The sequence below is a fragment of the Ambystoma mexicanum genome, chromosome 6p (assembly GCF_040938575.1).
Source record: "Ambystoma mexicanum isolate Mex_15411 chromosome 6p, UKY_AmexF1_1, whole genome shotgun sequence".
In the NCBI taxonomy this organism is placed as follows: Eukaryota; Metazoa; Chordata; class Amphibia; order Caudata; family Ambystomatidae; genus Ambystoma; species Ambystoma mexicanum.
Window position 1 is genome coordinate 1,045,119,541 of NC_090935.1, and position 17,496 is coordinate 1,045,137,036.

Genomic DNA, 17,496 nt, shown 5'->3' on the forward strand with positions numbered 1-17,496 from the left:
TTTCATTCCTACGTTCATTTGCCCCTCTAACTCCCTCATCCTTTCGCCTCTTTACCCTTGTTTCGCATACTTTTTGCTCTTCTTCCAAACTTTGCTGATTCTGTCTGTGCTGGTCATAGGCTGCCTTCTGTTTGCGAACAAGCTGTTTTTCTTGCTCTTCGCGATACAGCTGTTCTCTCCTCACCCTATCTTTCTTTCTTATTCTCTCGTCCCTTATTTCCTTTTCCTTTTCCCTTCTCTGTGCCTCATCAGACCTCTCTCTCAGTCTCGCATCATCACTTCCTTTACCATCGAGTTTCAATAATATCTGTCCTCCCATCCATTCGTCTTTTGCGAATGCTATCTCATCAATTCTGTCTTCACTTCCTTTCCATTTCTTTCCCTCTCTCTCTTTACCGAGAGGTGCACTAATCTGTGCCTGATCCTTCCTTTCATCATCGCGTCTCTCCTTATCTCTCGGGACTATGGAGGTAACATTAATTTCCTGATCCTTCCCTTATTGTCGTTGCTACTGTACTCAGGTGACTCATATGCGGGGTTACTATATCCCGTAGCTGCCTCTAGCTCTCTTAGTGGGTAGAGTCCCTCTGACTTACTTCCCTCGATTACTGGCTCAGGCGGGGCTGGTGGCGCAGTAGGCGTCTCACCCCCCTCCGTGCATACGTTTAGTATACAGTCTGCGGGTGGCTCTTCCTCCTTTGGCTGCTCAAACATTTTCCAAAGTTCTAGAACAGCAAGACGTTTCTCTAGTTTTTTGCCTGTATATGTGGCATGTAGATAAGTCGTCATATGCTGTAAGACGGCTTTAGATAGGGACCCGTTCTGTGGCCACGGCATAACAATTTTGTGGGCGGTACCCTTAACCCACTCAGTGCTGTATTTCTTAAGCTTGGGTGCATGTTTAGGCAACTGCTTACATAGGTGGGCAAGTGGTGTAATATCCTCCATGCTTGGGTTCTATTTCCAACAATACTTTCATGCAATTTCAATACTCCCGACAATGTGAGCGAGCACCAAATACTGCAAGCTCCAATCAAATCTTTTCCCTCCAAAATTTTATATCATCAATTTACTCAAGAACATCAATCCATGTGCGATTTCCTCTCAGTTACAGAATCGCATAAAACCCAAAACTTTGTTTCAAACAATCAATGATACACAATTCTTTGCATGTGATATACAACAGAACACGTACAATAGACACTTGACAGACTAGACAGACACCAACTGGACACATATATCTCTGCCTTCTAATTAATACCCCGACATGGAGTTTAAACAAACCCCTTTTATGATGTCTTTAATCGTCATATTAGCCAAATTTTTCCCTATTATGTGGGACTATGAATTCACGTTTCTTCTGACCGCTATATATTAAAGCGCAGGAACAAGGCGAATCCTCTCACTTTTTTATCTCAGGTGTCCTTCCTGGTATCCTCTGTTTTTTTCTCTCGGGTGCCCCCCCGGTGACCACTGTTTTCTCTCGGGTGTCTCCCGGTAACCACTGTTTTCTCTCGGGTGTCTATCCCGGTAACCACTATTTTCTCTCGGGTGTCCCCCCGGTAAGCACTATTTTCTCTATTATGGTCACGTCATTATCCCCTTATATATATATACAGTCTTCTCTACTACTGACTATTTTTATTTTCCAAAGGAAGGGTTCCAGTTTTAATGCGCCGACACAAAAATTGCTACACACTGCTACAAATGCAGATTTATTATGGTTTGAAACATCCTGACATGTGTTTCGAGCAGTCCTTGCTCTTCATCTGAGGCTTAAAGTTGTTTGACAGATGTCTTAGCATGCGAAAAGTATTTCTCATTAAATCAAATGCATCGCTGTTGCGGGATGCTCTTACATTAAGAGTTGGGCCTGGTGGTCTGCTTCACTGAATGAGACGAGCCCCTCACCTCGGTTTGCATTTTGATGCACCTGTAAAACAAGATAGCTGCACCTTGAGGAGGATGGGGTGCAGGATTTTCTTACTCCGACACAATTCAATAAGGACAACTCAGTAGTTTGGCAAAGGGAAGTCCATTTAGTGACAAGTACAAAAAACGGGGAAACAAATGGAAATCAGCAGTGTTGCGATTGCCTGTCTCGCTTCAACTCCTCAAACTTCTTACAAACAGTATCATTTATACCAAAAACCTGTCATCATTGACGTGCAACACTCAAAGTTTGTCATGCACTTCTGTTGTTTGGAAAAGGTAACTTTACTATAGGTACTATATCTGTATATGGTAACAGAGCATGAGGATTGGATAATTCTTATCGGGTGGGTGTCTACGCCCATCCCTCTACATCACTTTTGATAGACGTCAGTATCAAGTACAACGTCTAATTGGTTCTACAAGCTATAGGACCCTAGATTATTTGGTCCATTGTGATTGGGTAGGTTACACCCCTAGGCATAAATCTCCACTTTAATGACCAGCATGCAGAAAGGACACCCAGATGCGAGTGCCCCAGGATTCACCCTGCCTCCCTTCCATCAATCAGTACTTTAGGGCTATGTGTCAATTAGTTGGCTGAGGATGGCCTCGAAACTGTAGCTTCTTATCAGGAAAAGTTATGGCATCCTCAGGTTCTGGGTGACATCAGACACGTTGGTACCTCTTTGCCCTTGACTGGTCACGTGTCTGTTCACCGTGAATCTGCTTCATTTTCCTTGTATTCGTGTATTTGATTCTTCCGTAGCCTCGCCACCTGCCTCGGGCCTCTTTATCCCGACCATCACTGGCTGGCTGGTATGCTCTGAAGTTTCGATTCTTGGAGATTGCCGCTCTCCTCCCTTCCTTAGGTTGACCTTGAATTCCCAGGCATGAGCTGCTTCTTACTGAGTTTCGATTCCGCTCTTTCCTTTGGCTTTGGCTGGAATATGAATCTTGGCCTTGTAAGCCCCTTGTAGCCTGGGCTTAATTCTGCTTTTACAAAATGGAGTCACACTTGTATACTGTGCTTCATTGAGGTAAATATATAATTGGCGCTTGCCGCTCTATTCTTCTACTAAGCATTGCAAGCAGTACCGTTTCCTTGGCTTCTTGCGTTCCAAGCCTATTTGCAGGCATTTGTTAGTTTCACATTTTCATCTCACTTCATGGTTAAGTTTCTTCGTGCTGCAACGTTGTTTCTTCTTTTCGACTTGGGTGTCATCCTTTTTGCTTGTCATTTATGTTCCTCTGTACAACTGTCCGGGCTCTTATGTTGTCACCATTTGCCTTCCATTAAGGCTCTCTGGGTCTCTTCGGGGACAGTCTGTAAGTAGTCTTCACTTCGTACCAGCTGCTGGTACAGTTGCCTCAGCGGGTACCGAGCTGCCCATGGTTGTCTGGTTATATGCACTTCAACAGGTATTGCTCTTCTGATGGGTACTGGGCATAGACCCAGTGCAGCTCTCTTTTGGTTCAAGTGTTCCTCATACGTCACGTACTTTGGTGAGTATGTTCCTGGTACCTCAAACTGTGGGGCTGGGGTGTATGCCATGCCTGGGACCACCTCTACACACTATAGAGGGTGTCTACAGCAGACCAGAGAATCGAACAGAGAGCAGGAGAGGAATGACAAATAATATATTTTTGTTAACTGGGTTGTGTATCTTAAAAACAGGGTTGTGCAGCAAGAGAACCGGTAGAACGCCACACTCTCTTAAGTGGCCCATGAATAGAAGTGGGTCGAGCTGAGCTTCAGTATTATAGAAGGCAATCAGAGTGTGTGCAAGGGAGTATTTGGGCCTAGTAATCCCACACATCATGCATATAGCAATACTGAAGGTGAGTAGGAACTCACCCGATCTGCAAACGGTATCTGGGATAATACAGTAGGTCCTTGCTAAACGGAGATGACAGACTGGTGAAGTGACAATAACATGCAATATGTAACCACAAAGAACACCATAAACAAGACAACAATCATAACCCTTTATTTATAACAGAACAAGGAGGATAAGAAGTTCAATTATAAGCTACATGTATCTGAGTGAGGTTTGGGGAACCTTACAAGACAACTCTCACCGAGGAAGTGCACCCCTTCCTACATGCTATGGAGTCCATGTTCGACCCTATAAGGTGATGGTACCTGCTGTATGTTGGGCTTGTAGCCATCCCCACAAATTGGAATCATGTAAGACTGAGAGGCTGCTTGGATTGGATATTGTTGATGATGGGTCCCCTGTGTTGGGTGTCCAACTTGTGGATTATCAGGAATGGTTTAGGGTCAGGATTTCTGACCCACACAACACATTCTTCTTTGGGACACCATTGTTTAAATAGCATAGTGGAAAGGGGAATGAGCTTGGGCTGTATGGATTCTTCACTTGCTTACAGATTACGTACACACTGGAGCATTGCTTTCGGTGAGTTGGTGGGGTATTTACTGCCAAGAACATGACTGGTGCAGGAGATGATAATTTTAGGTTCTGACACAGCATGCAGAAAACCCAACTAATTTGAGTGCATGCACAAACAATTGTTTTGTATCTGGTGCAAAATCTGGGTGGCAGGTCCAACCCTCCAAAATAACTTGTGATTCCCCTAATCCTTATCTAGTTTCACCAGTGTTCTTCTCTTTTCTCTATGAGCTTACAGCCCTTTTGATATCATGCATGCAATGGATGGAATGCAGAATAACTCGGACACCAAATAATCGAACCAACTCAGGAAGATGGCAAAGTTTGCTGTTTTATTATCAATTGTCTAAAACAGGGAGTTACAACAGACATCAATGGATGTTCACTCGATCTCTCACACATTTCACATAAAAACATATTTATATACTGAAGGTTCATCATACGTGATGTCATACTATGTGGCAAATGAGAAAAACCTACGAAGAGTTCTGATAGGCTCAAGGGGAATATCTAAGTATACTTTCTATAAGAGTTGGGATTGTGATTGGATCTCTACTGTCAGGTGGACAACTTATGCCTACCTCTAAAGCAAGTCATCTTCAACACTATTAAGTACACGGTATATCATTGGCTCTCAAACTATAAGGTCCTTTGTTATATGGCCCTCTACAATTGGTTGGCATGCTCGTGCTATGTCTGGAACATTCGGTTCACTTAGCAGCACATAAGCTCATACCCAGGTGCCAGGAGGTGGACTTGACTTTACCTCCCCACCGAATTTAGCCCAATGTCTCTCATCACCCATGCCTTCTGCCATAAAAATTGTCTTTGAAGTTGGCCTTTCAGAGTATTCTTGTCTCTGGGACTATAAGGGGGTGCGAGCAGGCACTCCCGCTGTTCTAGAACTCCTAGCTTAACTCTATTTCCATGCTTGGCTCACAAGACAGGAGACCAGGATTTTAATCATTTTGCATCATTTAAATCTCTTACATTAATAAAACTTGGCACGCTTGGTGTTCTTTCTTTGCACCTTAACAAGGGATGATTCAGCTTCTCACGTTTGCTGCTTTCAAGAATAGATAAGCAGTCTTAGTTGCCTTTAGCCTTGACACCAGGCCAGACAGCTTCGCCATTCAAATTTGTGATCTCAGCTATTTCTTGCTGCAACACAGTTCTCAGCTTTTCTTCTCCATGGGTCTGGGTTTACCAAATTCATGACACCAATGTCCAGCTTCAATACAATGGTGGCTTTGCCTGCATTCTATTTGTTATGTATAGCCAGCTTCTATGATCACTTAGTCTATTTGCGTTGCTGCATCTGTACAATTAGTTAACGGCATGCATTTTCTGCAGTTTGTCACACATGTGCACTCTTCTCTTTGCATATAAAAGTTTACTTGATTCTTTACTTCGTCATCAGTTTCTATAAGGTCCATGCATTCTCTTCAGTCAGTTTTCTCAGTGCGTCATGTTCATCTCTTGAGACATCACCAGCTCCTCTTAAACTCTTTTCGTATTCCTTCGGGGAGTTCCTCCCTCAGATTGTCATGTATTTGTGAATACATTTGGTAGGGCTTTCTCAGAGGGTAACTTTTTTTCGAATATTTATCGTGGTATGGTCACCACTCTCAATCTCAGGCTTCCTACATACAGGAGGTAGGGAGGCGGGATTTCCTACAGAAGCAGGCAGCTGCTCCTCTTCATCTACATCTGCTGATTTTGAGTGTCTATTGTAATCATTCAGGTCCACTGGCTCTAATAGGGTGACAATGTCACCTTTCAACCATTTTCATTGAAAGAGGCCCCAGTGTTCTGAGGGGCCCCCTAATAACTGCCCATGTTTGCAGACAGCAGTCTTAAGGCACACCAATCTACGTCTTTCATTTGGGATTTTAAATGGTCACTTTGCAGTGCGCAAATTACAAGCTGCATTTGTTCGGGCCCTTTGGGCCTCTCCTCGAGCCTCTCTGGTACCTTTATTCTCTACATTAGTACCTTGCTGTCAAAGAAGGACTAATCATGAGATGGTCAGAAAGCAGGACTATGAAAAACTATGCATCCTTTTTAGGTGCGGTTTAGTGTTTCAGCTCCGTGCTGTCTGGCAATCTCTTGATAATCAACGGCTATTAATCCCCTTGTCTCCATTAGAATGTATGCACCCCGCTTGAGGCACAGCTGTCGTGCTGAAATGGGCCCTAAGCACCTCTTCAGCAAGGCCGGCTATCATACAACAGGTGCAGTGAGAAGTGATGATAGATTCCTTGATGTATTGCCCTCTGAGGATCCCCTGGCAGGTGGGGACCCCAGGATTGCAGGTTAGAACAAGGGAGATGTTTGGGATACTGGATCTGTTCTGTTCAAAGAGATGAGCAGAGGAATTTTCAGCTCCACCCTACCAACCTATCTGCCTCGAACAAAAGAAGGACTGAAAGAGGCAAGGTGACATGTCAATAAGCATACGTTTCTGTCTACATGTTGCTAAGTGGACCATTTATATCTGTATAGTTTCATTCTCAGAATTGTAGCACTTAGGGAAGAATGAACTTTTTACACCCATTGCATGAATTTGCCATGCCATTAGGCAAATAAAGGCATTCAACAAGGACCGCATGCAATTTGGCCCAACTCTCAACTTCATCCTACCTGGATTTGGCAACCGGTAGCCAAAGCAACCATCACACATAACTTGCCATCTGAGGTTGGGTAATGTAAACAGTTTAGAAATAGCTGACCAATTAATAGACAATCTGACTCGCCAATTGGCTCTGCTTTACCCAAAGAATTGGGGTGCACCTTACCACTTTTCCTAGGGCTACCAACCATTCTTCTCCAGCTCTGTTCATAGCATTGTTGACCGTAGGAAGGGTATTACTGGTGGTCGTAGACACCCAATGGCAGTAGCCTCTCCTTCATTAGATCCAGTGAGGGAAACATTTTGAAACCCTTTCTATGTCTCATCTGCAATTCTTCGTTGATACTGGACAATGTTCTGGTTCACTGAAAGTATAAGTCTTCCTAATTTCTTCAAATCTATAATGCCATGCTTTTGCGAAACCCATCCTCAATATGTTAAATGTTCCTTTTACATTATCGTGTGTAGTGTTGCTCAACTTTTGTTATTATTTTATTAATATGGTATTTATCGGGCGCGGACTAAGCTTTGAGAAGCAACAGAGCACTTTACAGAAGTAAACAACAAAACAGATACACAACGGACCACTTCATAGAGGCATACAACAGTAGAGATGCATAATGGAGTGCTTTTCAGAGGTAACAACAGAAGAGATATATAGCGGTGGGTAGGATGCAAAGGGGCACAGAGGAGCGGAACAGCTGTGCAGGGTGGCGGGGAGGAAAACGGTGGATGAAATCCAGCTAGTCAGGTGACGATACGGTCGATGTGATGTTCTACGTGTTGAGGAAAAGAGACTCCTCGAAGAGGTGGGTCTTGAGTTATTTTCTGAATTGTAGTAGCGTGGAGGAGAGTCTGATGCTGACAGGGAGGAGGGTCCATTGTCTAGGGGCATAGGCATGTTTTCTGGTCGTTTCCTTTTTGCACCAGCGGATTTAAAGTCTGCACATGTCCTGGCTTCTGGTTATCCGCTGTCCGCCAGAGATGCAAAGTTTCTCTGTGAGGTAGCTGGGTGACTTCAAGGCGACTGCCTTATAGATGATGCAGAACAACTTGAAGGTGATTTGTGCATGCACTGGGAGTCAGTGAAGTATGATGAGGGCTTTTATACTGCGCCAGTCATCAATGTAGTGACCTTACAGCACAAAGTCTAGTCTGGAGTTTGGCATATGGTACCCCAGACAGAGGTCTCCAGCAGGCCTTAGTCCTGGATTTATTGACCCAAATGCTACCTGCCTTATCTGCCCAAGATGCTCAGTTGATATGTGACTTGGTCTGATAACCTGAATCCTCTATCCAACATTGATGAACTTTTGCCCAAGAAGAAGCATGGGGTTGGTGACCATTACAATTTTCAACCAACTCCCGGCGTCTTCTTTGATTTGGCAGCTTTCAACCCTGCCTATAGGCAACCATGTCCATTCTATCTTTTCCATAAGGGAATGGATGCATCTGTCCTTAAGCCATTACTTCCTTCTTGTCTACTGTGTGTCAGCTGTTACGTATCCTGCTACACACTTCAGAACCCAAGCCTAAAAAGTAAAGCATTTGTCAGAAAGCTAACATTTCTTCAGAAGTGTTTAATCTATACTTGGAGTCATTAATCACTCTGATTCATTCCTATGATTTATTTCTCGAATTATGCTTATAATACCCAGATTGTTTGCATACTTAAACCGGATCAAAACACAGCAGTGGCTAGACTGCAAATGTGCCTTTGCAATATCATGGAGTGGAAGGCAAAATGTCCCTGACTGGATTATATAGGTACCTGTGTAGCTATTAAGGACATATGCAGGGCCTGTGCTGGGATATTTGCCGCCCTAGGTGAAAGGTCATTTTGCTGCCTCTCCCCCCACTACTAGCTCTGTCCTGACTATAGCATGCTCTCCCCCAAAATATATCCTCATCACTTAAAATGCATGTCCTGCCTAGCACAATCGCAAGCACAGTTTCACCATCAAGTTTTAGATATTCTTTTCATAACATGGTAAAATCAAAATAATCTTACATGCAACCCAACACTCAGGCAGGATCATGAAAAATCTATGGTATCCAGAATAATTTTAAAAAAAAGATCATTATGCATCCCCACATTAGTCCCCCTTGCCCACTAAACCTTACCAACACACACACAGATGTGCCATGTGACTTGGTATACGTGGGTCACTTTCATAGCCTACAGTTGGAAACTTAAAAGGATGTTGGAATCTGGCATCCACTTCCGTCCAATAACCACGCTGCTCTTCGCAAGCACCTCGAGATTCGGTGCGCAGCTACCATTGGCTTTCTTCGCAGTATCCTTTCCCTGCCTCCACCCACATGCACTCTACTTGCATGCAGATGATTCCTTAGGCCACTAAACAGGTACAACACAGGCAGAAACTATACAAACCTCATCCACACGCAGAAGCACAGCACATGCATCAGAAGTTCAAACTTCTCTTATATACAGGAAATGTAAAATATGGGTTTCATCAGAGCAAGTAGCCCTCACATGAAGATCAGGCACAGCATATAAATTAGCATTGAAAGCTTCACTCACACACTGGACAGATACATTATAAACAGCAACAATGGATGCCCCGGTCACAGACCGAACAGGAACAGCGCGGTTAGAAGCAGCAGCAGCTTTCCTCAAAGGCACCTATAAAAGTCACTACGTGCGCAGCAGCGCAGCAAAGCTCCCAAAGTAGGTGCTTCCCTCCCAAATACAGCGCATGCAGTTCTTACATTAGCTGTCTTCCCTCACAAATAGAGCAGGCATAGCATAGGCAGAGCCAGTACAACCCTTTCTCAGACAGGTACAGTATGAGGAGGGCCAGTGCAAGTCTCCTTACACTGTCGGGTGTAGCATGGGCAGAATCAATGTACACTTACCTCACAAATGGTACTGGCTAGTTGGGGCAAGGGTAAACTTCTCTCACAAATGATATATCATGGGCAGATTAATGTTTTCTTCTAAAAAGTAGACCATGTGCATGGTCAATGCAAGTGTCCCTCCCAACCGGTAAAGGATGTAGAGGGCTAGTGCATGTTTTCTTCAAAAGAGGGTACATGCACAACATGGACAAGGCCAATACATGTTAACCTATCAACAAGTGGGTACATGGGCGGCATGGGCTGGGACATGTCAACATTCCCTCGCAAATGTACTGGCTGGGTCATTAGAAACATTGCTCCATGACAGGTACTTCATGGGTCACTGAAAGCTTTCCTCACAAATAGGTACAGCATGGACAGGGCAGTGCATGCTTCCCTCACAAAGAGGTAAGACACAGACAGGTCCAGTGTGCGCCCCATGCAAATGCATACTGGTACAGCATTCTGAGGCCAGTGCAAGTTTACCTACGAAACTGTGTGTAAGGGTCTGTGAAATTGCTCTCATAGCACAAACAGAATCATTGCACACGTCCCTCATACCCTTGTACGTACAGGGCCAGTTTTCCTTACATATGGTTACAGTTGCAGCATGGTCAGGCTATTGCAAACAAACTTATATATGGGTACATGTTCAGCATGGACAGTGCCAGTGAATGTTTCATCGCCAAAGAATAGTTACAGCATGGTTGCTGGCTCCATACATCTTGACAGCTTCCACACCTATGGAGTTCTCTGCATACAGACACCCCTCTCTCCCAGAAGGCAGCTTTTACTGGAAGCTGGCTGGAAAGAGGGGAATGCACAGGGTGCATACTGTGCAAACATGCCTGCTTTCCGCAATCCGTTTCAGCAATATCTCACTGTCGATCTTACTTTGTGTGTGGAAGTGGAAGAGAGTAACTTGTGTGCAAATGTGCAACATTTTCTGTAAGAAAGCATGCAGATGCCTTTGGGCTTGACGCGCTATATAAGCAACAAATACATAAATAAGAGTGGTGACGAAATTAGAGTGGTAATTGATGCTGCTTGTAGACACACACAGACACAGACACACACACAGCCCTCTGGAGAACAAGTGCACTCCAGGTAAGGCACTATCAGCATCCTCTATATTCATTGTCACTCCTAGCTGCATTTTACGTTTGCTCTGCTTTTCAGTGAGCCTAATTTAGAGGGTCACTCCTTTTGTTTATCACCACATTACCCATATTCTGCAATGACCTTCCAAAATGTTCAATTAGTTTAATACCTTTCACTTTAGGTTTAATTTAAAGTTAGATGCCCCATGTAGAACTTTGACCGGTTAAGCCATAGTCACATATTCACACACAGCGTGTTTATCTTGGTTTTATAACCTGCACTAGATAACTAGATACACATACACTGGTATACTTGGAAAAGCCCTCACCATTGTGGTTCAGCATTGTTTGGAATGTTAGTACAGGCAATTGCAAATGAATTGGGTAGTTGTTGGTTGCTGACTTTCCAAGAAATAGTCAATATTAGATCATGTTTGCAACATTGAAATCACCGCATACACAGTTTGGCCACTTGCAAGTAGCGATTTTGCTCAAAATAGTATATTCATTCATGCAGTTTCTTTTTTATTTTAAGTTGCATGATTACATATCCCTCAGCTTGAAAGCAATGCTGCAGCAAACCCATCATGGGGTTAGTACTCAGAGGCAGCAGTTCCAGCAATGTTTAAAGACATACATCTATCAGATTTATCATCCAAATGAATGGGTTTAGTAGAAAATGTGCTGAAAAGCACAGCACACATTGTCCTATTCTGAGTGTGTGTGTTGAAGCCCTATTCCTGTCCTGGTTGGTGAAGTTGCATGAGTCTTCTACTCCCATCCCATCTCCCTCCAGCTTCATTCAATGAGGCGTCTGCTTCAGTTCGCTCAAACTGTGCCTCCAGAAGTTCCAGCAAGGAAACTTGCAAGACTTTGACCTGCCTGCGGTGAGTGATTAGGTTCTGATGTTATTGTCAAGACTTCTTCTTGTTAGGCCTCAATATTTGAACGTTTACATCAGAGAATGTGGTGTGCAGCCTGAAATTAGGTGTAAGCAAGAAACAGGTCTACTGCCACCACCAAGTTAGAGACCCATAGACCTTTCAGCGCTGCAGTTGCATGAGTGCATCATGCAGCCACTTTATTTCAGATGGGTTGATAAGAGTGAACACGTTGCTGTTTGGTGCCCCCTGCTGACCACCACCCAGACAGCTGCCTAGTTTGCCTAGTGCTTGCACAGGCCCTGGCTGTATGTAGCCTAAGCTTCAGGATTGATGTTTCCTTCTCCTTGGAACCTCAAGTATCATGTGTTGTCAGGCCAGTTTCTTTTAAATGAAATGGCTGATACCACTACTGCTTCTATTATTTTCATACAAGGTGTTTTTTTCTTCATTATCATTATCTTAATGTCTGCATTCCTCCATTTTGGTTAACAGCATCTATCTTGTTGCCCCAATCAACTATTAGAAGGACTTCATTGAGGGCAAAATGCAGCCACTCGCCTACTCACTAAAACTCTCAGGTTTGCTCATATCTTTCCAGTGAGATCTCTTCACTGACTGCCAATAGCTGTTCAAGTTTGCTTGAAGTCTCTTTGATTGGTCCATAAAACACTGCAGACCAACATTCTCAGTACTCTGCATTATGTAAGGCCATATCCACCCTGTAATGTGGGATACCGATCCGGGCTGTCAATTGTTTAGTTATTTATGCATTTATTTATTTATTTATTTATTTATTTATTTATTTATTTATTTATTGGGAACTGCAGCTGCAATTAACACACAGTGCTTGGAGGGAGTGGTTCGTGGAACACAGTGGGGATGAGCAACATGTGGGGACACCGGTAGACACCAGAGGGAGGCACATAGGGGGGCAAACAAAAGTGCACAGTTACTGGCAGTTGCTGGCAGATTCTGCTTATCTTCTCAGACAGCAGATTGGCCAGACTCTCCCTCACAGGTGCTAATTAAAATGCTCTATTGCTGTTCTTCAACTTGCAGCTGAAGAGTACCACAATGATTTATTAAAAAAAAAGAATGTTGCATGATTTCACTCCTTTAAAGGTTGTGTTTTTAAGATAATAGGCATCAGAAGTGGATCACTCTTGGTAGATGATGCTCAGCTAGGAATTACTTGCAACCTAGAATCCAAAACTAACATAGCCTTTTGACATTTAGGAGAGCACTGAAGAGGTGGCTGTTTGCTGAAAGTTGAGGTTCTGCCTCCCTTCACTTATACTTGTCTAGACTTTCCAGGGCCAGGCAGTCATCCCGGGATAATGGGCCTCATTAGGACCCAGGCGGTAAGGGGTTTACGGCGGCGTAAACAGCGCCGACCCTTACCGCCTGATTCCAAGGTCCCTTAGCGCCATAAAGGATTTAACACCTGCTTTTAGCAGGTGTTAAAATCCATGGCGCTAAGGGACCTTGTTGTTAATTACACCACCGTAATTTACGGTGGCGTAATTAACGCCTTCCCCACTCCCATTATGCCCTATGGGGCAAAAATGGGAATGGGGAAGGGTAAATGGGTTAATGGGGACTTACCGCCCCGCCAACCTCGGAATGGGGCGGTAAGTCCGCCAACCACCATGGCGTAAACGTAGTTTACGCCATGGCGGTAAAGGTACGACCCAGGCGGTAACTTACCGCCTGGGTCGTAATGAGGCCCAATGCCTGCAAAGCATAGTGTGGCCTTCTTACTCGTGCAGACTTGATGACCCCATTCTCAGCTCATTTAGAAACATTGGGGCTCATTACAACTTTGGCCGCATCCTGCCAGTAAATCCGCCTGGATACCACCAAATTGTATTACGGGCACTGCCACTTGGTCCGGCAGTATATTACCACTGGATTACAATTGGCAGTTCCAGTGTTAGTCCCCATACAATTTTTTAGTCCATATGACTCTATGGGGCATTTTCCTGGATCTACCACGCCGGTAATTCCAGCGCCGGTAATTCTGGCAAAATCTGCCAGAAAGTTGGCAGACTTACCTCCAGCTCATTGCTGTGCATTGCCACATATTACTTCTTTGTGGCCTCTTTGGGTACTTGAAGACATTGCATAACCCTGCACATCTTCACCGGCTGTTCCTAGTCAGCATGTATTTAAGCAGTGAAAGAATTCTCGACTAAGTGTGGACACAGTACCCGGGTGCCATCTAAAGTCGGTTGTCAGGCATGGATGGGGTACCGTGAAAGGGCGCGAGAGCTTGGGATGTGACTTTACAAAAGCCTTCCACAGTGGACGCACAGATATGGCATCAGTCAAATGTATTTGCTGTTCTCGCTAATTGCTGCCCTCTCTTATCTTATTTGTCTTGCAACCTCTCAACCCAGGTGAGAACGTTCTGGAGATTTCGCCACTGTGCAAATTAAGCGCGAGGTTGGCAGCATGATCGTTTTATCTTCTGCAGCCGAAAGGGATGCTTAATTCAATGGGAAGTGTGCATGTGAGGACGATGTGCGGCCGTGCAGAGCCTCACACTCGGGTCACGTGGTGGCCATTAGCACCCTGGCACGCATAGTCCGAACTGATTCGCGCATTTACAACCACTGAGATGTTGCGAGTGACTTACAAAATGTTAACAAAGTGTTAACCAATCGCTTTGTGAAGTGCATTACAAAAATAGTTAAAGCAATCAAAAGTCAACATTTCATGGGAGCCATGATCAAGCCTAAAGTGAGAATTCGGTTTCTTGATTTTATAATGCTTAGAAGTATATGCTTCTCCATTCAAACCTACTTCAGATTCATGCCAAAGAACCTGCTTCCGTATGCGAACTCATGCATCACCAGTAGAACTAAGCTGACCAGTGCACATAATGGAAAAGTCAACTCTAGTTTTGTGAATGACCAACAAATAAGACATCCGTATCAACTGAAATTACTTACCTGCAATTTTCCCCTCATGTATATTCATTGTGCACATGCCAAAAAACACTCTCGGTTTGACCATTTAGAGGATTTTGAAGGACAGCATTAGACATCACCAGATTGAGATGATGGCTGAAACTTCCTAACCAAAGAGGGTGGCATCCTGACCATGCAGGGGAATATCATGGGCGGTCAATGTGCCATCAATGGTGGATGTGGACATCACCATATGAAAGTATCTTTAATATGTGTTGGGAGATGGACCATGCCCAGGACCAATGGCAAGAGATCCATCTCTGAAATCTTGTTTAACCTCAAACAGTAGGAAACTCTCCAAGGGCACTCTTCACCCAGCACTGTAAGAGTACCTGCCTTTGATAGTTGTAATATCAGCTGATACGTTCGGACTGCAGTTGCATGTTCTGAATGCTCACAAGGCATAGTAGGTCATCCTCTTTCTTTCATTGTTATATTTGTTTTCGTTCCCATGTTCCCTACCTGTTGTCCTGTGGGTGCTTTGAAACACAATTTACTTGATGTGTAAGCGCCTTACAAATGCACGATAAATAAATAAATAAATAATGCACCCTTTTCCCCAGAGCGAGACCCACTTTCTTGTCGAGTCACCATGCTTGATTCATTTTTTTTAATCCCATCCCTGATATGCCTTAAATGAAAGTAACTGCACCTCCCTTCCCTCTGCATGGTGTGGAAGTAGTTGAAAACTGGGTTGCCCATATGCAAGGTATTTCCCAAGCTAAGTGTATGCTGACATACAGGGATCGGTTAAGGCTCATCTGTGCTTCTGTGTGCTTCACTCACACCTCATTGGATTGGCAAACGGGTAGGATATGGAACCAGTGGTGTAGTGTTGAATTCTTCAGTCCCACGTATGGGGTGCCCTGCAACCTCAGGCCCAGGGGTGGCTCTGACCCAGCCCCCACACTGACTTAAGTCAGGGCAGGGGGTGGCCAGGGTCTGACTGTGGCTGGTGGCATAGGAAGGAGGTGATCCGCCTCTGGCTCCCCTGCACCATGCCCGACATGAATCAGGAAGATCTCCCAGTTTCCTGGTTCCTGCCTGTGTGGCGTGTGGGAGCCAGAGGCCTGGAATTACGAAGCAGACCGGCGGACTGAAGTTGCCACAGGGAAAAATGTAAGCAAGCTTTATTTATATGCTTAGAGTATGCATGTGTGTATTGTGTGTATTGTGTGTGTGTGTGTGTGTGTGTGTGTGTGTGTGTGGTGTATGTGTATGTATGTGTGTGCATTTGAATGGTATGTTTGTATGGGTGTGAGTGTGCTTATCGTCATGTGAATGAGAATGCAGTGTGTGTGTGTTAATGTGAGAGAAGGTGTATTGGTGAGTGACTGGTTGATGAATGGGTATGACTGATGGTGTGAATGTTCTGAGTGGGTGCCAGTGTGGAGAATGCAGTGTGAGTGAATTTTGTGTGTGTAAGTGAGTGAGTGAGTGAGTGAGTGAGTGAGTGAGTGAGTGAGTGAGTGAGTGAGTGAGTGAGACTTTGAGTGTGTGTGTGTGAGTAGTGAATTTAAGTGTGTGTGAGTGAATGTGTGTCTGAGTGAATGTGTGTGTGAGTGAATGTGTGTGTGTTGGTGAATGTGTATGTGTGGGTGAATGTGTGTGTGTGTGTGCGTGTGCGTGTGCATGCGCGTGTGTGTGTGTGTTCTGAGTGTCTCCCATGTGTAGAATGGTGTATGAGTGAATGCTAGGGAAGGTGTACGGGTGAGTAAATGGTGGGTGAATGGGTATGAATGTGATTATGTGGAGGGATTTGACCACTGGTAAACTTTGAGAAAAGTGAAGTAAGATGAATTCTTCTTTTCCAAGGGGGACGAGAAAACGGCACAGAGGATATTTGTATGTTTAACCAACAAACCCTTTAAGAAGATTGTGAACTCAATATATTTCAAAGGAACTTTGAGACTAAGAATATGTCATTTACGTGTTGGGCCAGGTAGAGGCCCATTCCAAGGCTGTTGTACAAGCCTCCCCTTTGTGGTAGGGGCAGACAGTTCCCTAGGATTTGGACTTTGGACTACTTGATTTGAACTTCGATAAGCACACCTATTTTGAATAGTTTTTAGTTAGAATACAGCGGCTGATAGGGTCAGTTAGACATTTTTTTCTTTTATTTTAATAACCTGGAGTCATGACCCACTGTAGTCCAAGTCCTTTTTCATCACAGTGTGTCTGTGTTTGTGGGTGTGTGTAGGTGTGTGTGTTTGTAGATGTATGGGTAAGTGACTCTTGGCTGAATGGGCATGCATGTGATTATGTGTATGTGTAAATGTTCTGGGTGGGTGCAAATGTGGAGAATGCGGTGTGAGTGAATTTGAGTGAATGTGATTTAAGGTGCAATAAAGAGTGACTGGTGGGTAAATGGGCATGAATGATATTATGTGTCTTTGTGATTGTTCCGGGTTGGTGCCCATGTGGGGAATTTAGTGTGAGTGAATGTGAGAGAATGTTTATGGATGAATGACTCCTGGGTGAATCAGCATACATATGACTGTGTGAAGTTGCCTGTGTTTAAAATGCAGTGTGAGCGAATGTGAGAGAAGGTTTATGGGTGAGTGACTGGTAGGTGAATGGGTATGAACGTTATTGTGTGAATGTTCTGGGTGTGCATGTGGTGAATGCAGTGTGAAAGTGAATGTGAGAGAAGGTGTATGGCTGAGTGACTGGTGGGTGAATGAGTATGAATGTGAT